We start from the raw sequence: 21,839 nt of genomic DNA, 5'->3' as shown, positions 1-21,839 counted from the left end.
AAGTAAAAGGAAGTTTAAATGCATATTCCGGAGCATCTGTACCGCGTGGTGTCGTCGGCGGGCCCGCGGGTAGAGGGGAAGGGGGGACTTGCGCGCCTGAAACTTTTAGTTTGTGCGTTTTGCATTAATTATTCGGGTATTAGCCGGTTTTCGAGTTTGTTTTGGTTCCGTTTTATGCGACGCCCGCGTCGGACCCCGTAGGCGGTCCTAACATTATGCGAATAAATTTAATTAATGCCGATCCCGGAACAACAATTATGTAAAGGCCGTTTTAAACAAGCCCGTGACAATATAACGGGCTGACTGGTCGGTCGAAAAATAAATGACCAGAAAACACAAAACATAAGTTTTTTTATTACCAAATTGCCATAATTTGGATTATATATGTCCCAATATTTTTGATCCAGAGTATAAAAGTATAACAAAAATGTCTGTGTTGCATCCCCCAGCAGAACCCCTTATTTATGACATAAACTTTTATTTTATTTTATTTTTTGTATTCAGGAGCTTATACACAACATTCCTCGTTAAGACTTTCGCTCGCAATGCCACCGTAATTCATGATCTTAATGTCGTTGGTCCTAAAACATTAATTTTTGAGTCAGCCAAGTTAAAATCTAATCACCACAATGAGCCCGTTAAATATATTTTTTTTATCTCATCCCGTCTTCAAATTGTTCGTAGAAGACCACCCCCTAAATTATCTCGAATTTTAAACAAAGATTTAAAGAAAAATCCTCAGACTCCGTCCGCATTTGAAAACTTTCCATTTGTGAAAATTCTGAAAGAGGAAATGTCTGAAAAATTGCCCTGTACTGTGGACTAAAAGATAAGAGCAAATCTCCTTGGCGTGACGGCTGTAACGAAAGCGATGTGCAAAATATATATCCACCTTCTTCGTTGTCATGTGTATACTTGCAGCTCCCAATCGCAGAATTGTGTACAAAATATAATTTCACCAATCAGGAGTTGATACGTGGTATGAGCTTATCGAAATATCCAATTCTTGATCCGGACTCTTACGCAAAACGAAAAACACGAGTAAATGTAATTAATAAAAAAACACCCTGACGTGTTTGATAGTTAATTTTTGGGTGATATCAATTAATGATGTGACTGTTAATTAAATGAGTATTTGATGCGTCTTGAGCAAGTAAACAAATAAATGTTATATGGAGAAAGGAACTTTCAAACTGCAAGTTCAAATACAGTTTTCTCCGAACCAGTTTCACATGTATGTTAGGATCCCGAAACAGCTGAGGGTTGTGGAACTTGTTCTGATTGTTCTCAGACATTGCCATAACAAAAACTGTTCTGATGCAGTTAATCACCGGTCAGTCAGTTCAGTGAGACTTGAACGGATTACGGTGGATTGGCCTTTGATTAAAATACGCTCAAACCTAACCTCAAAACGATTTCAAATTATTTTCGAAGCGCAAGACTCCTTGTCCGTTTTAAGCACCGAGGCATCTGGTCCGATACTTCCCAGGCAAATAAGTTCACTTTTTATTAGAACGCTCCGTATAAAATACGCACTAAAGCCGCAAATCTTCGTATAACAGCGCCATTTACGGCGGCAGTTAAATCGACTGTATTCCATTCAAGCGGGAAATGGCTGAATCTTTATCTGACAATTGCAAGCATAACCATTACGGGGAATGTAGAGCCATTTTTCTCGAAACGCTCGTATCGATTTTGCCGCTATTTTGTACTCTAGAGCCTCTGACGTTGATGGAATTAATTTAATCGATTTCGCTAAAACGGCGAGTGTTGAGTTTTTGCAAGAAACTCCAAAGTTAAGGTTCAATCATTTTCACATCCTTAATTGGACCGATAAGCACTGTAAGTGTGTTTTCTTTATACTTTTCTATTTCTTATTCATCAATTGTTGAAGGTGACTATTGCATTGGCTCCATGTAGTTATTACTGTACAATATTTCACAAGGTCCGCATTGGTGATATGAAGGCTCCAGAAGATTCGCAGTAAGCACAGCATCCCAAAAGCAAAGAACGCACATCAATTCAAAAATACATTCGTACAAAAATTAAGACCAGTTCTGAGATAAATAGGATACCAGTACAAGAAATAGCAACTCCTGCGAATACATGTTATAGGGTAAAAGTGGGATAGATGCCCTTGGAGGATAGACACCACACCTTAAAAAAAGAGAATTTAAAACCAAATTCACGCTCTAGTACCAAGTTCCTCGGACAAATCTCGCCTCGCACAGCACAGTCTGCGCACGCGTTTCGACGTTGCAAAATTTTACCGCGCTTGCATGATTCTTGCGACAGTGACATTTTGACGTGTTCAGAACTTTCGTTTTCGAAGGTAAGTTTTAAGTGTGTATTGTTATTTAAATAGTATGTATCATTTATATTTATTTTTATTTATTTGCTGGGGATAAAAGGATAGAGGCCCCACTATTGACTGAGTATAGACGCCCTTAGAAGCATATATCCTCTATGACTTATTCACAGGTACTTAGGCTATAGGTAAGATTTTTTTAAATAACCTATCTAGTTAATATGCAACTTAGTAGGAAAATTGACTTTTCAGTTTATTTATGAGCTGTTTATACCTTTATATGTCGTACTTGACTGTACTTGTAAAAAATAATGCAGCGCATCACCTAATTTCATTTTTTGTTTTAGACAAAATGCCGCGAAAATATAAAAGGAAAATAGGGGCACCCGTTCGTGCTGCTTGGTCTGAAGAAGTCCTTTACAAAGCTTTTGAGGAAATGGATAAAGGCCAAGTCGGTGTAAATGAAGTATCTCGTCGTTATGGTATTCCATCTCGAACTTTGAGGAGGCGATATGCTAAAAAAAGCTGTGAAAAACTTACTTTGGGTAAGTAATAGAGGAACAAATTGCCTTAATCAAATTCAATTTAGGCACCGTCTTCTTAGTCAGTTTTTTTTCTGTACCTATTAATTTCTTCTTTTTCAGGAAAACATCCCACACTGGACTTTGACAACGAGAAACGTCTCGTAGCGCACATACAACAATTAGAAAAGGCAGGGTTTCCCACAACACGACAGGATGCAAGAAGACGAAGAAGAAGGGTTTTGAAAATTCTTTTAACAAAGAGACACGTATGGCTGGTCAGCACTGGCTCAAATCGTTTCTTGAACGACACCCAGAACTCAGTATTCGCCAGGCAGAAGGTTTGTCTATTGCAAGGGCTCAAGGATTAAATCGAGATGAAGTAAACGAAATGTTTGAATTGTTGCTAAAAGCACTAACTGAAAATGATTTGATCGATAAACCTGATCGAATTTATAATACTGACGAAACTGGAGTTCAAATGAACAATAATCCTGGTAAAGTTATTGCTACTAAAGGTGCCAAAGTAGTAAATTCCATCACTTCTAGTGAAAAAGGTGAGACAATGTCAATTATAGCTTGCTGTAACGCTGTTGGCAACTATGTTCTTCCGGTGGTCATTGTCAAGAGGGTCAATAAAAGACCAGAGTTCCAAGAGGGTCTTCCGCCCGGAGCCAACGTGTACATGAATAAAAAATCTGCCTACGTCAGAACTCTTTCAAAAGTGGCTGAAAGAACAGTTCGTGCCAATAAAAGCACAGGGCAAGGTTTCGCTTATACTTGACGGGCATTCATCTCACACTACTGCTATTGATTTGCTAGAATTAGCCGCTTGACCGGAGTTTTCTTAAACCTTTCAAAACTTCCTTCGCTTCATAAACTAAAAACTGGATGTTGAGTCACAAATATCGAAAAATAAATCGATACATTGCTGGAAAATTAATAGGTTACGCATGGGCTCGCGCTGCTACCTCTTCTAATGCTGTGAATGGGTTTCGTGCATGTGGTATTTTCCCGTACAATCCTTCTGCTATTCCCGACAGCTACTTTGCTATCTCTAATAACAGCTTTCAAAATCTAGATGAAGGAAACCTTGCTCAAGACCAACCAGTAGCAAGGGAACTCGACGCTAATGCTGATTTGATTTCATATTATGTTCCTGGTCCATCGTCATCAACTGTCAAGCCGGAGCCTGATTTCGGGTTCTTACTATATGAAGATCTTGCAGCAGACGCAATTGTTATTCCTTTAGAAGGAAATGTCAGTCCGTCCATCCTATCTCAGAATCATAATGTTGAAACTGTAGAAGTCATAACTCCAGGTGAATATTATCTTAAAGAATGTTCTCCGGTCGTAGAAATTCAAAATCTAGATGAAGGAAACCTTGCTCAAGACCAACCAGTAGCAAAGGAACTCGACGCTAACGCCGATGTGAATTCATATTATGTTGAGCCCCAGCCTGGTCCATCGTCGTCAACTATCAATATGGAGCCTGAAACTGTATAAGTCATAACTCCAAGTAAATATCTTAACGAATGTTCCCTATCCCGAAAATTCCTATTCCATTATAACAAGAGGCAAGCAAGGTGCTGCCGTTATAAATTCAGAAAGAAAGCTAAGTTGAAAGATAAAGCTAAGAAGCAAACACCAGACAAACCTAGAAAAAACAACCAAAAATCAGTTCCTAAAAAGACAAGACCGAGGTTTAGCTCTGGAAGTGAACAAGAGCTCGATGAATCAGATTCTGACGAGACTAAATCTGATAAAGAAAATACTCAATGCAGAGAATGTTTCGATGACTATGCAAAGTACCAAGTCCACGGCGGACTGGATTCAGTGCCTGATGTGTAAACTCTGGTTACACGAAGATTGCGCTCTACATGGCGATTACTGTAATAGATGTGGACACAAGAAGAAGCTTGCAGCCCTAAAAGCTAACCTGGCCAAAGTGAATTCAAAGAATAAGTAACCTGGCCAAAGTAAACAGTATCTCTATATTTGTTGATTATTTAAAAATTTTGATTACTGGTAGTTTTTTTTAAGAAGGAAGCTTTGTTTTTTTCCAAAGAAGTCCTAAGGGACGGATTTGTTTTAAGTTTTATTATTCCTAAATTTAGTTCCGTAAAGTTTTAAATAATTTTTAATAGACGTTGTTAAGTTGCTAAGTTTACCCAAAGAATGATTGAAAGACTGAGCCATTTCCTTTAGTTTTACGGTATATTTGGATAAGAAAACTTTATAATATATTATTGCAACTACGGAAGCAAATAAACATTTTGTTTAATTTTCTACGAATTTTTTTCTCTATTACGGAGGCATCTATCCCATTGTAGAGCATCTATACTCATGTCGAAATTTTGCCAGGGACAACTACCCCATACCGTAGGCGTTTATCTTCAAACAATAAGTTTTTTTAGAGCCGAATATCTACAAATCTACGGTATGCATTGTATGTATAAGGACTATAGCTGTTACAAATAGTTAACTCAACTAAAAGTGGGGCATCTATCCCACTTTTACCCAATTCTAAAGAAACCATCCCCGTGATCTCTGCCGGAGAAAAAAACAAAATCCAACCCCATTAAAGAAACCCCGGGTACGAGAATTTTAAAAACGACCTCCCTCGTTTCGGTCTTTCCCTGACACTTGCTATCCCGACTGCGCAGGGTGACCATTTATCTTTTTCAGGAATGACAGGCGAAACGCAACGGGAAATTTAAAACATCCAGTTTAATTTCGGAGCCTCACCTGTGATATGTTGCGCAAATTGAGTGAAAATGGGTGTAAAGGGGATGCCGAGCCTCTGGAAAATGAGGTGTTACACTTGTCAGGTCGAGTAAAATAGTAATTTTTTACCATGGAGATTTAATGCGAATGGGGCCCCAGTGGAAATCCGTTCAGACGGGATTACGGAGCCATTATAATTTCTGCACGGGTTCTCTAATATCTATTGTGCGTTGAGACGCGATAATCGACTGCTCGAACACTGAGATTTGTTGGGCATTTAATTGACGGTAGTTACCTCAATAATCGGCAACATAACCTAACAACTAACTATTCTGTTTCTTCTTCATCATTTTGCATTAAAACCTTTTCATCAGTCTATGGTCGAGGTCAAGAGGCATTTTCTTACTTGTTACAAAATACGAGAGAACATCACACAAACGTCTAATCACAGATGAAAAGTGGAACAACATCAAAGAATGGTATCACTAACAAAACAGCACAATTTTTTTCCAAAGTAACAACAAGAAACAATAAACACAAAAACAAGAGTAAAAGTGAATATAAAAGAAGCCAACAACAAATAGAACGAAAAATCAGGGAAGCTAAAGAAATATGGATGCAAACAAAATGCAGAGATAGAAGAGCTACAAAAAAAACATTATGAGTTCAATCTACACCCAAAAGTTGAAGAAGTCTCTGGATTACACAGGCGAAATAAAATCAGCACTCTGGTGAATCAGAAAGTACATCATATTTGAAGATAACAAAGCAGTCATGCCGTACAACTTGAAGACAGAGACATTCTAAAATCTGATTTCGCATCTGTACTGGAACCAAACATCTACCAGGTACCATCAAAGAGAACCGCAGTGGAGGCGGAGTTGCATACTCGCCCCCACCTTCTTCGATATTTTTTTGAAAACAGTGGTCAAAAAATAATTGTAATTAGAGTTAATAATAATAACGATACCGTAATTATAGTAGAAAATCTCGTAGACCTGCAAAACTTAGTAAACAGAGTCAATGACGCTTGTGGAGGCTATCTATTAAAATAAATAAAACTAAAGTAGATGTTGATCAGACCCTATTACTTTTAACCGTAGAACCGTTGTAGAGAGTGACAAAGTTTAAACATCTCGACTGTTCGAATGATGAAGATATAAATCCTTTATAGGAAATAAGATGCCGCATAGAACAAGCAAGAAATACATTTCATAAGTTCAGGTCGGTGCATTGAAATAATCCACTAAACATCAAAATAAGAGAATCTTATGTATGGATGCGAAACATGGGCGCTTAATAAAGAAATGCTCAATAAGATCGAAGCATCTGAAATGTGGACATACAGGAGAATGCTTAAAATATGCTGGACCGAATAACCGTCTGAATATTATCAAGCCACGAAAAAGTTGAATACCTAGGCCATATAATTAGGGGACCTGGATATGACTTTCTTCGACTTATCCTTAACGGAAAAATAGAAGGAAAAAATAGGAACGAAATATATATCGACATCGTGAACATCGCAGTCGCCAACGTTCAATAGGAACATGACACTTGAAGAAGAAAAAACCCCTACGTTAACCAGAGGCACCTCGCCTGGTTAAGAGTAGATGTAACAGAGAAAAAATATCACCGGAGACCCTTATCTGGCTTCACACCGCGGTCGATGTCTCAGAAACGAGATAATAATAAAATCGATGCAACGAAACTACTGTAATTTTCCGAAAAGATTTCTCGACTACTTGCAAAAATTGACACTAAGTCTGTGGCAGTTCCGCGCGGTCGTTATTTGAAATTGTTTATCTACAAAACGGGAGGATCGGTGGCTGTCCGGTTGTCTCTTCTGCGACGCTGGGCCATATTTCAGACGTTTATGGGTCTGGTCCTCGTTTCGGTCTTATCATGTCGTTAACTCTAACGAGCTCCTTTTTCGATTTTAACAGTCTGATTGTAGAAAGATGGTTCCCGGTAGACGATTACAAAAAATATTTAACCTATATCCCGAACAGAAGCTGATACAAAGTTCTGTTCTGTTGGAAAGCTTATAACTTTTAACATTTTATAAGTTTATAGTTTTGGTTGCTTGTTTCAAAAATTTTTTTGATTGGTTTTGGACGGATATAAATCCTCAAAAAAGTAATAAACTTTACGCAATGTTTCAAAAAATAATCTGCAAGATTGCCTGAAATACCAATAAATAACCTAAAATATAATTTATTTTGCGAATATCATTAACAACACTAATCGATCAGTTCTTAGGAAACATCTTGTTATAAGTACTTGTAGCACGATTTGGTAGTTTTATGCAATCACTATATGCTTTCATTCAGGAATCACCCACAATTATGCCTGTACAGCAGTGCACTGAAGCAAAACTATATTTTGAATACCTGCCTTTTACGGAATATGTAACCCCAGAGCCATTTTAACTGCATTTCAGCCTCCATCTTTTAACAGTGTAATCTCTAATGACTAGGACAGTGGATTGGCACATATGCAATGGGTTTCGGTGTCAATCTAGCCGAGACATTTAAACAAAATGACCTACATATTTTTATTTTTCTAAATAGTAAGCTTAACATTACATTTAAATGGGCAAGCGAACGCAGTGCGTTACTGCAAGCAATGAACACGCGAACGCAGTCGGGACCGTCCATCCAATTCGTCGGATGCTCTGCGATACCGCGGCCCGCCGCATGCGGTATTGCCGATGCCGATGTTATTACAGAACTATGAAAGAAACGGTCCCACGTTATTTTAGGTAAACGATCAATTTTATAATGTTTTATCAAGATGTGTATTATGTAGCAAATTAGAAATTTGGTTTTAAATCATCTTTATATTGTTTCCAAATAATTTTATTTACTATTTTATTTGACTGCAAAATCATTCTGCCATAAAAGATATTAGGCAGTGCTAATTGAAAATCTGGCAATATTGTGTACGATATTGTTTTTGAGAGATTATTCGTTTGTTTTGTTGGTTTGTTGGTTTTTGGCGTGATGTCTAATGAAAAGTAAACATGTCGGAGTGTGAGTGCAGTGCTGATGCGAATTGCATTAAAAAATTGAAGACTTTGGCATCGTTCTTCTGCCGAATTCGCCGACTTTTTTGTCAAGAGAAAAATATGTGTCACGTATTTCCAGAACTAATGAAATTAGGAAAATTAATTCTCACCATCCCAGCCAGTAGTGCGTCAGCAAAAAGATCTTTTTCTGGCCTAAAAAGAATCCATACGTATTAAAGGGATAGGCAAGGACAGGCAAGGTTGAATAATTTAACAATAATTTCCTTACAAAGACTTAGAAAGACCACAAACTTTTATGATGACGTATTGAAAGAGTTTTTGAAAAGAAATCTCCGTTTTGAATTAATCTATAAATAATAAATTTATTTGCTGTTATTTGATTTTTATTTTGTTTGAGTTTAAAGTTAAAATACGTTAAGTAAATTTTATAATATATCCACGTACATTGTACATTATTGTACTGCACGCCACTGACAAACACCAAGTTATTTTTCGAAAAATAGGGATGACCACGCAAACACCTAGTAAGCAAAGCAAACTACTTTGATTGCCGACAGTGTTAAAATTTAATTATTAACAAAGCGCGAGCAATGGACCTCGCCGTTTCGGTTAGCGCAGGTCACATATATGGAAATCTGGCATCCCACACTGCATCTCACTAAATCCTCGGCGCTTAGAAACATATGGGAGTTATGTTGCTCCTCCAATTTATTCACTGCACTATTATCAAGTATTGCACTGTTCGTAGTAGGGAATGTGCAGATATATCTATGAACTACGTAATTGAATAATTTATTTTCCCATTTAAATAATATTTACGGCCGGTCTTGGCGATTTTACAATGCAGGAAATGGCAATTTGCATGGGCTTAATGCTCGCGTATGTACGACGCGCAAAAAAGACGGGGGATTTTATGGTGTGCCGTAATTTTTGACCAATTAGCGGTCTCGGAAAAATCGCAATTTCGGTAGATACGGTTGGACATTACGCAATTACTTGAGGCACTTTAATACAATTTTGTTCGGTAAAAGCGGTGTATTAATTAGAGTTTTCGTTGAAATTTGGAATGCACTGCGATTCGGGAATTCTATTGGGTTGTTCGGAAAGTCATTTCGTTTTTTTTGGGGAACATGAAAGACAGTTTTCGTATAATGAATAAATATTTTATTAAATTATATATTGGCCATTCTGGTCCAACACCTTTTGCCATCTTTCTGGCAGTAACATAATTCCCCTCTCAGAAAAGTTTTGGTCCTTGCTGGCAAAAAACTGGTTCAGGTGGTTTTTGACATCTTCATTTGAGGTAAAGGTTTTGCCATCCAAAAAATTTTGCAGGGACCGGAACAAATAGTAGTCGGAAGGCGCCAGATCTGGAGAATGTGGTGGATGTTGCAGTACGTCCCATTCAAGCCGTAAAAGTTGTGTAAGGTCTCGCATTATCCTGGTGGAACACTACACCTTTCCTGTTGATTAATTCGGGCCTCTTCTCTTTAAGTGAATCATTCAATTTGTCCAGTTGATGACAATAGACTTCTGAATTGTATTGTCCGGCAAAAGCTCAAAAAAAACGATTCCTTTGACATCCCACCAAACGGAGAGCATCACCTTTTTTTGGTGAATGTTGGCTTTTGACACGCTTTGAGCCGGTTCATCTTTTCTGCTCCATGACCTCTTGCGTTTAACATTGTTGTATACAACCCATTTTTCGTCCCCAGTAATAATCCGCTTCAAAAATGGATCATTTTCTTGACGTTTGAGGAGCGAATCACACACGTCAACGCGACGACACAAATTTCGCTCCGTAAGGACATGGGGCACCCACACATCGAGCTTCGAGGTTAAGCCCATGCCTTTCAAATGGCCATAAACAGTCGAATTCGACAAATTTAATCTCTCACCGATGTCTCGTGTGGTTATTCGCCGATTTGCATCAACTAATGCCTTTATCGCATCTTTGTCAGCTTCGACCGGCCTTCCAGACCGTGGTGCATCTTCGACATCAAAATTGCCGGATCGAAATTTTGCAAACCAGTTCTGGCACTGGCGTACTGTTAACACGCCTTCTCCATACACATCCGTCAATTTTTTTCTCGCTTGGACAGCATTTTTACCTTTTCTGAAGTAAAAAAGTAAAATATGCTTATTGCTCTCCATATTTAAAAGGGCACCAACCAAAAACTAGTGCGTAGAATTAATAGAACTTTTTCACACACAAGCCTTGCAATATCAGCTCTCAAGACATATAATGGTTATGCGGCTTAAGTGTGAAGTTGGTTTCGAAAAAACGTAATTAACTCCTCTGACGGGAAAAAAGGAAATGACTTTCCGAACAACCTTATACATCGAGTCAAATAAATTGGTTTTTAATTCGTCAATTTTACATATTAGGCGTTCTCTATTAATTGATGTCAATGCTTATTTAATTTTGCCATTTATATATAATAATATATTTTTGGAATTTATATATTTTAGAAATTAAAGAAGATACTTAACTTAATGAAAACATTAAATCGTATATGCCATTGTGATGCAAAATTGAATATATTTTGCACAGTTACTTTTTGAAAAAGTTCAATTCATAAAATCTACAATAAAATCCAATATTCTACATAGCGTCCACGTTTGGGAAAAATAAAGGAAGACGAATAAAGGTTAATATCGTGTTAGTTTTCTGTGTAGTGGATTTTTAACGGTGGCCGGAGCGGTTAAGAAAACAACCAAGGCGTGAGTCAATAGCAGAATACCGTTCAAATTTGATTTGAAAAGTCACGTTTTCAGTGCACCTTTATAATTAAACAAGTTCCTTTGTGTAATCTCCGGCTGCGAGGCAGCACCGCTCGACTATGTCGAGAGAAAACGTCGATCGACGCGGAAAGCTATAACCTAACCTCAACCTATCCATGCGTTTGATAATTTATGTGAAAATTTCAAAACCAATGGTATTTAACCACACAAAATTTTATCGAAAAATCTTCTTTCTAGGCCACTTTTTTTATTTAAATGTCTTTACATTTCGCAAAAACGCTTAGTTGTCTGTGAACGGCTTAGCATTTTCGCAGCTCTCGAGTTTTCTCAGAAATATATTGCCTTCATGAACGCACCTTTTAAAAATATATTCTTGTACCTGCTTGGCTCCGTAATTCCATAAAATTTACACTCTCCTTGTGGTCGTCTGAGGTCTCCCAGCCCCTCCACAGTAATATATGCTTTATTAAAATGATGATTTTCAAAATATTCATGAGTACGTAGTAGTATTATAAGTGAAAGTATGCAAAAAAATTACTGAGGAACGAAAATAATGAAACCAGAAGAAAAACCGTATTTGTCTAAACAACATTATTTCATTGGATTGAGGATATTGTTCCAAGAAAAGCCAAAATATTACTATATTACTTTAGTAACGAGTATGTGCTCGAAGTTTAAAGCCATTACTACGAAATTCCTACCAAAATGAGTTTCAAAAAAATCTTTTTCGAAAATTATTTATCTGATGTTGAACCACAAGATGCGGATTTTAGATAATTCACAGGATGTACTAGTGTGCTTTTTCATATAGCAAATGCTAAGTTATGGAATTTTAAAAACATTTCATAAACGTTGATCTTGTTCTACTACGATTGTAAGATTTTTAGTTGAAAAATCTACAAACAGACTAGACTAGACCGTAGTTCCCTATCGACTGTCGATAAAATGTTGGTTCAAGATCCAACAACTTAGGTGGAAGTGCAAGAACAGTGTACCCTCATTGTATTTCTAAAAAAATCCTGATAAAGAATACCATCGGTATTGATCGCGTGTTCATTAGTCCGCAATGTTCCGAGACAGCGGACCGTGGACCCATTAAGACGGTAATCATGACATCGCATGACCATCTATGACGGTCATATTGGATGACACCGCTTGTCGTGCCTCTCTGTGGGAAGCGATCAGGCTTTTAATTGTTGTGTGGACACGGCCTGTGTCAACATACGGTATAATTACGGACCGATGATGGAAAAATCCGTATCACGTTTGACTGTGGGGATAGTGTTGGCTTTACTTGCGTCCTGTATTGCATAATAATAGACGAGTCTGTTCGATGTTTGCATCGTGACGTTCGGTTTAAATTGTTATTGTTGGGCGCGGTTTCGATGAATTGAGAGATTCGATGGTTTTATGATAATGGGACGAGAGCCAGTTTCCGAATGACCTCCGTCATGTTTCAAATATTACGATGCTAGTTAGCGTTGCCACCAACCGTCGGGGTCATAGGCACTTACGCAAAATCCGTAGAATATCATTGGTGGTTTACAAAAATGACTAAAGCGTCGGCCTTAACAGCAGCATCTCCTACGCAAGTAGTCCATAACTCAGGCTCAATTCTCTCCAGATCCAGATAACCTTTACAGGGTCAAACTTTTTACTTCTCCCTCGCTTGTAGGTTTTGGCAAAAAATAGTTTTTGTTGGCTTTTAAAAATTAAAACGGAAAAATAAAACCAATTAATTACAATTACAACATAAACATTCAATAGAACTCATTTATTAAATCAACACAAAATGGGCAATCCCTAAACTGTAGATACGAGTCACAAAAATATGTTTAAGTTTCACACGCCTCATACAAATGTCGCTGTTTCGGAGATACAGAATTTGAAACATATTTGCACATTGCTCAGAGGTTCACCGTATTATCGAAGTCGAATCATTTTTTTTATCTGTCGAGTTATGGTTGAAAAATGAAAATCTGGAAATATGTTCAGTTTTTCATATTCTTGCATATTTACATTTAAAAATGTCTAGGAGTGGCCGTACCTGAAGGATTTGGTATCAGCTGAAGAAATTAGTTTTTAGCAGGAGGTACCGCCGAAAATAAAAGAAGCCGCGAATTGATTTAGAATTAATAGATACGGTTTGATTAACATTCCGAAACATTTAAAAGAGGGTATTGTAAAATGTATTAAGGTGGATGGTCCACAATTCCACCATTTGATTTCAAGTATTTTTCGTCGATGTTGATGTTTTATTGGACGAGCTTTGTTCATATGGCATTAGAAGTAAGACCTTTACTTGGAGGTCATACGCAGTTAGTCATATTGCGAGATACCTTAGGATTTGAATACTCTAGGTCAGTGAATTGCGGTGTACCTCTGGGAAGTTTACTTGGTCCTTTATTGTTTATAGTGTTTATAAATAATGCTGATGATGCAGTTTCTAACCTTTCTGCAGACCACTGTTGCGCAAATTAATTAATTGATACTAAATGAAATTAAAACTAAGATGATTCCCTTGTCAATACGAGGTTTAAATAAGAGTTTATTAGTACGCTGTGTTATCAAATTCCTCGGAGTCTTGGTTAGAACAGAATTTCCAGCAATTTCTCACAGCCTCTTTGGTAATAAGTTTTTTTTCTTCAAGCCATACGGTTTCCCGAAATAGAAAAGAGTGGAACCGCTAGTACAAACAACTTTGCTTCTCTTGCATTTAGAGATATCCTCTATAATGATGTTAGATAAATAGATAGAGATGTTAGAACGATTATTTAAACTATTGCACTTTATTACATTCCAAGGGGTTCAACAGATATTATGTTATTGTGTGATATCATATAATATTGTGTTTATCATATCATTGTTATTGTGGGGGCATCGAAAGACCACCCCCCGCTTCTCTTTACCTTAACGCACATCCCATCTCGGACTGATTCAGCTGCGCCGTTCATACACGGGAGCTTAACGACAAATAAACAGAATCACCCACTTTTCTAAACACACCTTTACTTTAACGCTAACGCTAACTAAAATGTACTTAATGAACTAACTGAAAGAAATTATCGAAACCAACGGAAACAAAATTAAACGAATAACCCGACGGACTCGAAAACCGACCCCACATCTAGCGAAATAAACCAAACGTTTAACCTAAACGCCATCGCCCCTCGACATTGTTTGTTATTATTCTGTCCCTGACGCACCGGTGCAAAAACAAAAATGCCCCCCGGAATCCGTGGACCGGGGGCAACTGACCGTACTGAATATAATTTGGACAGTCGGTATGCTGACTCACTATGCAGGGACCCAAACACAATTTAAACGACAAAGGCAAAAGACATTTTATTGGGTCCGCGCCAATCTAATATGTCGGGATTATCCCCCTTTTTGTCCGAAGGGACGCGGGATTTTGTACCGAGAGGTAGAGTTTTCAACTAATTAGTTATGGTCTGATGGTATAGTTTGGTTTATCAAACTCTTGACTGGAACCTTCGGCACTGTACTAACACAGTGTTAGTTTGGTTTAGTTCATATCGTTGACCTCGTTGTCTAGGTTACCTACAACATATTCAAATCGTAATAAATGTATACATATCACAAGTGTTACGGTCCCTGGAGCAAGTTAAATATTTAAAGATAAAAATTTGTAAATAAACTGTGATTTTTATCAAACAAATTGGTAAATGTAGGGCATTTTATGGTCAAACGAATAATTCTTGTTTCACGGTAGCTAAAGTGTAGGAATGAAAAATTTTGTTCGTAATATCGATAAACACAATTCGAATATTTCCGATGAAGTCGTTTGCCGGTCATAAAAAAAGAAGCGACAACATCTTGCATATTTAAAAACTTCTTAGGCAGTTATCTACAAATTGCGGCATAATAACTTTCAGCCAGAGGTAGCTATTAAAAGATTTTCAGAGACGATTACGGTCGGCAACATATAAGTTTACTGCGTTTTCTTCAAATATTTCTCCAGTTAAAATGTTCCTTTATACTAATTACGATAGTTTGTGTGGACATATCTGCTTCCTTGAATCACACCGGGAAACATTTAAGTGATACGAAAACACAGTTAATGTTGTTATTTCACTCAACAGCTCGGGGAACTTCGATGGTTAACAACCAGTTTAAGTGTTCCTTCCATTAAAAGTCCCCGATAAATGATGAAAATGGTTATTAGATGGATGCTACTTGCGAGATAAGGATATGGGTAAGCTGGAGCGTTGAAAAGTATCGGCAATTAAAACTGATTGCCTCAAGCTTTTAGAATGCAGACTGCCGGTTGGAGATTCGAGTTTGTAAGTTCTTTAAGAGTTTTCATTTGGAAATTCTACGCTAAATTGGCTCTATGCATAAAGAAACGCTTTTTATTTATTTCATCGGCTACTCAGAATGCGCTGCTCTTACAGGATTGCAAAAAAAGTCGGCCTGTAATTATGGTTGTTGTTTTAAGTTGTGAAAGTTTTCCAAGATTTTTAATACATAACTAAAGGAAAATATGAAAAATCGGATCACAATTTCACGAGAAACTTAACGTTATATTGCTACTGCTACCACAATAGAAGTCTGTGAATACTCAAGTTCCAATATGGCTTCTGTTCACGTACCGACAAATAAATATTTGGTTTGCTCGAACGAAAGCAATTTAGCAACACCTTACACAAGGGATATCTATGGATTGTGTGAGCAACGACGACAGCAGACGTGTATATATCGAGCTGTGCGTGGTTTACTGCCGATCTAATAAGATTGTTTTGACGTATTATGTGTGTACTTTAGATAAGTTTCCATCAGTCTTGGAAGCGGCAGTGTGGATCTAACCTCCACCCACTTGCGTCTGCTAAGCCAGCAAGCAACGTTGCCAGTTCAAATTTTTCGATGTTGACAGAATGACTGTTGAATCTAAAATCTAAAATAAAAGAGATTTATATGTGTTTTGTTTTGTAGACTGCTTGGCTAATGTTTTTATGTTACAAGCGTTAGCTGAAGATGAGCACTTGGAAACACGTACTGATGTGTTGAGGGCTTTGTATAAAGATATAAAAAAATAATTTCAAATTAAATGTAATAATTATAGAACTATAGCATTCATTTCTCATGCAAGCAAGTTCATGCTCAGGATCCTGTTGCAGAGACTTAGAAACTTCTTATACTGGCAAATACAACAGGATTAAGATGGTTTTGTGAGAGGAAAAGTCACCAGAAATCAGATTATGAATGTCCGAGGCATCTGATCGTGTTAATTGGCGGCGACTTTGGGATATTCTGTCTCAGATGGAAACTGCTTGACATTTGATTCTCCTATTAAAATACATATATCAATACTATAACACTAATCAAAGTGCATGGGAAGACCTCGGAACACTTTAACGTGGAACGTGGTGTTCGACAGGGTTGTATTTTGTCACCCTTATAGTTTAACGTACATGGAGAATAAGGAAAGCCTTAGACGGTTGGGAAGGAGAAGTTGTCGTAGGTGGCAAAATGATGGACAATCTCCGTTATGGTTCAAGTCGAGAAATTAGAAGAAAAACGGCAATGACCAAACTTTTTTGGAAAGAGGAACATATAACAATCTCAACAAAATGCAAATTAGTCAACACTCTCGTTTTTCCCATTGCGCCATATGCAGCCGAGTCCTGGACTTTAAAAGCCAAGTTTGAGACGTCTTGAGAAGCTTACTGAGGATCTCTTGGACAGCCCATCGCACCAACATATCCATACTTGAATAACTTAATATTCAAATTAGATTTTCAATCAAAATCAAATAACAGAGTATTTTGGACATGTCAGCAGGAGGGAGGATAACAATCTCAAAAAACTTGTGGTTCAAGGGACACGACCTAGAGCACGAGCTCTTAAAATCGTCCCAGGACGGTACTAGAAGCATCCGCTTGAGCAGATAGAGATTAATGGAGAGACATTCCAAACAACACAACATGAGGCAAACATAAGATCACGACACTTCAAACATGAAATAAACGATTGGTGAGAAAGGGGGGGAGGTGTGGATTAGGACAAGGCCGTTTTCTCTCTTGAGTTTACTCTAATTTATAATTATCTAATATAAATTCAATTAAGCAAGGCTGTTTTTTGTTACTAAATTTTATATTATTGTAAAATAGGTAAATTAAAATTATATATTGAGTGAAGTAGTTTTGGCTACCTATTTAGGAGACATATTAAGTGACGAGTGGGCCAAATTCAGGGATCCACCGTTGGGTTCTGCATAGTGCCACGCTCGCTTGTAATCAGTTGAAGAGTGTCACCATCATATAAATTATTAGTTCATATAGTATAAGGTTGTTCGGAAAGTCATTTCGTTTTTTCCCGTCAGAGGACTTAATTACGTTTTTTCGAAACCAACTTCACACTTAAGCCGCATAACCATTATATGCCTTGAGAGCTGATATTGCAAGGCTTGTGTGTGAAAAAGTTCTATTAATTCTACGCAGTAGTTTTTGGTTGGTGCCCTTTTAAATATGGAGAGCAATAAGCAGCATTTTCGTCATATTTTATTTTTTACTTCAGAAAAGGTAAAAATGCTGTCCAAACGAGAAAAAAATTGACGGATGTGTATGGAGAAGGCGTGTTAACAGTACGCCAGTGCCAGAACTGGTTTGCAAAATTTCGATCCGGCAATTTTGATGTCGAAGATGCACCACGGTCTGGAAGGCCGGTCGAAGCTGACAAAGATGCGATAAAGGCATTAGTTGATGCATATCGGCGAATAACCACACGAGAGATCGGTGAGAGATTAAATTTGTGTCGTCGCGTTGACGTGTGTGATTCGCTCCTCAAACGTCAAGAAAATGATCCATTTTTGAAGCGGATTATTACTGGGGACGAAAAATGGGTTATATACAACAATGTTAAACGCAAGAGGTCATGGAGCAGAAAAGATGAACCGGCTCAAAGCGTGTCAAAAGCCAACATTCACCAAAAAAAGGTGATGCTCTCCGTTTGGTGGGATGTCAAGGGAATCGTTTTTTTTTTGAGCTTTTGCCGGACAATACAACGATTAATTCAGAAGTCTATTGTCATCAACTGGACCAATTGAACGATTCACTTAAAGAGAAGAGGCCCGAATTAATCAACAGAAAGGGTGTAGTGTTCCACCAGGATAATGCGAGACCTCACACAAGTTTGGTCACTCGCCAAAAACTTTTACAGCTTGAATGGGACGTACTGCAACATCAACCATATTCTCCAGATCTGGCGCCTTCCGACTACTATTTGTTCCGGTCCCTGCAAAATTTTTTGGATGGCAAAACCTTTACCTCAAATGAAGATGTCAAAAACCACCTGAACCAGTTTTTTGCCAGCAAGGACCAAAACTTTTATGAGAAGGGAATTATGTTACTGCCAGAAAGATGGCAAAAGGTGTTGGACCAGAACGGCCAATATATAATTTAATAAAATATTTATTCATTATACGAAAACTGTCTTTCATGTTCCCCAAAAAAAACGAAATGACTTTCCGAACAACCCAATATATAATAGTATATAGTGAGTAGCAGTTTCTAAATAGTTGGTGATTTTGTTATTACAGACGACACAAAGTTTAGGTTCCGTTAACTTCACAGCAATTGGCTGCAATTTGATTTGATGCGAGCTTAAATTGTCAACTTAAAAGCTTAAACAATAAGTATGACGTATTCTTCCAGACGATTTTGTATAATAAATTCACTATTTAGTTTCGGTTCAGTACAGTCCAGTTGAGGTTTATTCGTTGGCAGAAAAGAGCAAAATCTTGTTGTATTCGCTCCGTACCTTTTTTAATATTCCTTCCTTCCATCTACCAAGTACCATTTGCACCACTTGCGATGGGTTATGCGATATCCCCGCCCTTTTAGCAACGGGCTCTTTAGGCGCAAGTACTCTCTAGCAGTCTCAAATTATCGAGCTGGATTATACCAGAATCGATTTTATGCCCGGTTCGAAATAAGTCGTTGGTTTTTCTTTTTTGCCGCCGACCGAGAAACTATTAAGTCGTTTTCATTTGTGGTCGACCGTTATTTATATTTCTTCATCAATCTGCCAACGTGGCTCGGCATGTGCGCGGCCAAGCTTTAATTGAAAATGTTAATCAAATCGCCGGCAAAAACTATATGGGAACAGCATCAGTTTGTTTTTGAAACATCGAGTTTTAAATGAAGTTTAAGCTCGTCATACACGCTATCGTCCATTTGGTCAGATTTCGATTTATTGTCATTTATATTATATATGTTTATTTATTTATGTAAATGACTTTGATTTTATATTTACCGTATAGGCACAACTTAAAGAGGTCAATACAAATAATTACATGTTAGTCCGCATATACAAGGTGATTTGGAAAAATAAATTAAGTTTAAAAATAAAAAAATCTGCTGCTTTAGTTGTGAATATTTTTTTATTTAATTGCTTTCTTTTCCCCCTTACTTTTTTTATTACTTGTTAATAATAGAATAGAATAAGAAGGAAATAGACATATGTCTTTTATCGGTTTTTATTTATACTTTAATAACGTTTTGCCAGTTGGCTGCAAGATAGTTATTGTTGTCTGCTCAGAATTAGATACACATTTTTTTATATAAGTAAATAAGCAATACTTAATGGAGAAGATCGCAGCAAGCAAAAGAGAAATAATATTTTTTTTAGTTACTCGTTTTTATTAAAAGTATTATGTAACTAAATAAATTTAAGCTGTTGCCCTCTGGAGAGGTGGTAATACTAATTGTATGACCATCAGTTAAATAAATAAAACACTTTCCAATGAGGCCGTTATACGTCTGATATTTTTAAATTTTACACCTCTTAAACATATTCGCAAGAATTCTCTCCGAACTTTATAGAAAATTATAATAATATAGGAGAAGCAAAGGGACACTTATTATTCTTATTCTTATGAACATTTAACACTGTACAAGTTACCGTTGATAATTTTTTTCTATAAAAATAATTATTATTAGAAATTTTTGCTTATAAATAATCACTATTATAGACTGAAAATGGCGAATACCTTTTGGAATGCCATTCAATATCAACCGTTAGACAAAGCCTAGTGCATGAAGCTATGTAAAAACGCTGTTGCCCATCGCCATCGGTCAAGCCGACAGTCATATCATTGCGTGTGCGGCCGATCTTTAAGGAACTCTTTGTTGCCCGTAGTCGATTAACATGGTAATGGGAGAGAATTCATTAAAATAAGCCCCCAACTCGCTTGAAATAACGATCCTTTTGGTGCTTTCGACACTGCCCGACAGCTCACGGAGGAGGGGAGACCTCCCCATAGAATATTTCTCGATCTTGTCGATTTTTCTCACTCAAATTATTAAGTTAAGAATAAGTCGTTTTTTATGTGAATTCTGAATTCTCGTCCTGCTAAATTTCAACGGCGTCGTACCTACCAACTTTCCGTGATATAAATTAGCCATAATAGTATATTATGCAACAAGTACGGTAAACGGCATTTGACTCACGAGTTTATTTGACACGAGCGAAGCGCAGCGGAGCGAGTCTTTAATAAACGAGTGAGTTAAAAAGTTTACCGAACGTTTTGCATACTATACTTTTTCTACGGCCGTTAGTTTTTGGGACATGACCGTCAGAATTGACAAACGTCAAAATTCAAAGCGTGGAAAATTTCTCCGAAAACATCCGTGCGGCCAAATCCCGAAAATGTCCGAAGTGGCTCTGACCCGTGGGAAACGAAACTGACGTGGTAAAGTGACGCTTCTCGCACGCTAGATCGATGTATAATTAGGTAAACATTTTAACTCACTCGTTTATTAAAAACTCGCTCCGTTGCGCTCCGCTCGTGTCAAATAAACTAGTGAGTCAAATGCCGTTTACCGCACTTGTTGCATAATATACTCTTTTGACGTATTGCCTTTTTATCAATAGACCCCCAAATGTATGTAGCTTTCATAATGACATATACCTATTTAGTAGATGGTCGACGACATGGTAATTACTAGTAGTTATTTTGGTAATTTGCTTTTCCTGAAAATTTTTGGGAACGCAATTCAAAGGATGCAAAAATATAAATAAGTTTCTTCTCTTAATTAAAATTAAATTTAAAAAATATTTTAATCACATTTAGTTAGTTCTACTAGGGAATTTTTAACAATCCTTCATCATCGGAGTGCCATGTTTCGGAGGAGTTTTTCATATAACAGCGTAAAATATTATATTCCAATACCCAATTTGGTAAATTTAATTTGTAATACGTTTAAAATTAAATATAAGCAAGAATTACTGCATCTACAAAAATTCAATTTTCAATTCGTAGCTGGGATAAGGCGTTATCATCAATCTCATTTTTAATTTTGTTGTGTACTATTGTGCCAGACACTGGTTGCGTAGGGTAGCCAATTCTGAGCTAGACTGCGTCATGCGATGGTGCAACTAATTGGTCTTTGTTATGCTATTATCAGAAATAATAGTCCTTTATTATTATTATCATTATTATTACTATTATTAAATTAAGCTGGAGATAACTGATATGGTAAACTTT

General features: G+C 37.2%; 1 protein-coding gene across 2 annotated transcripts in view; it reads right to left on the bottom strand.

Moving 5' to 3' along the window:
• LOC132704929 (uncharacterized) overlaps positions 1-21,839 on the bottom strand; it is a 142,223-nt gene that overhangs the window by 69,617 nt on the left and 50,767 nt on the right. The gene's annotated exons all lie outside the window — the stretch shown is intronic.

This window comes from Cylas formicarius, unplaced genomic scaffold (genome assembly GCF_029955315.1).
Source record: "Cylas formicarius isolate icCylForm1 unplaced genomic scaffold, icCylForm1.1 PGA_scaffold_7__23_contigs__length_41026272, whole genome shotgun sequence".
Taxonomy (NCBI): Eukaryota; Metazoa; Arthropoda; class Insecta; order Coleoptera; family Brentidae; genus Cylas; species Cylas formicarius.
This window is presented reverse-complemented; position numbering and strand designations above follow the sequence as displayed.